The sequence below is a fragment of the Dendrobium catenatum genome, unplaced genomic scaffold, assembly GCF_001605985.2.
Source record: "Dendrobium catenatum unplaced genomic scaffold, ASM160598v2 fragScaff_scaffold_716, whole genome shotgun sequence".
In the NCBI taxonomy this organism is placed as follows: domain Eukaryota; kingdom Viridiplantae; phylum Streptophyta; class Magnoliopsida; order Asparagales; family Orchidaceae; genus Dendrobium; species Dendrobium catenatum.
This window is the reverse complement of record NW_021319178.1, coordinates 14,330,316-14,331,000: the sequence shown is the minus strand read 5'-3', so window position 1 is coordinate 14,331,000 and position 685 is coordinate 14,330,316.

The window sequence follows — 685 nt, the reverse complement described above, 5'->3', positions numbered from 1 at the left end:
CCAAGAGAGCGAGAGACCCCTTCTTTTCACTCAAGATGAGAAATGAGAACTTAACCACTTAAACTGGGGATCGGACCACGACCCTTTTATACTTTAAGTGTAAATAATTTATTTCAGTCCGTCATTAAAATAAAATAAATATCTGGCCTCTTAAAAAATTGATTCCATATAAAATTTAATTGAGATGTCACACAAGCCAAATAATAATTTAATACTTAAATAGATCAGGAATTTAATTGGCTTAATTTTAGATAGCTTCTAATGTATAAGACTTTATTTATATGTATAAGTATATGTGTCCACTTATAGAAATTTCGCAACATGTGATGCAAATAGCTTAGGGAGGTTATATTTTCTTAGGGTTTTGAGGACTGATCGATGATGATGAAGAAGGCTAGAATGGAAGTAAGCACATTTTTTAAAGCTGATTATTTAGAGGGCTCAGTGGAATTTGATGAAGATATGCATAAGCATTTTATTTGGATGATAAATACTAATAGTTTATTAGATATACAAATTCATGATTGAGTATTGCGCTTGTATTAGACTTATGGTTAAGGCTTCATTTGCGATAGTTTTCTTATTGTTTTTTAAATCAGTTTTTTAGTACAAAATTTTCATGAAGTAGCAAGATAGTAGCGGTCAAAATATGTCCCTAACGAAGACTAAGCTCTATGAAGTGATT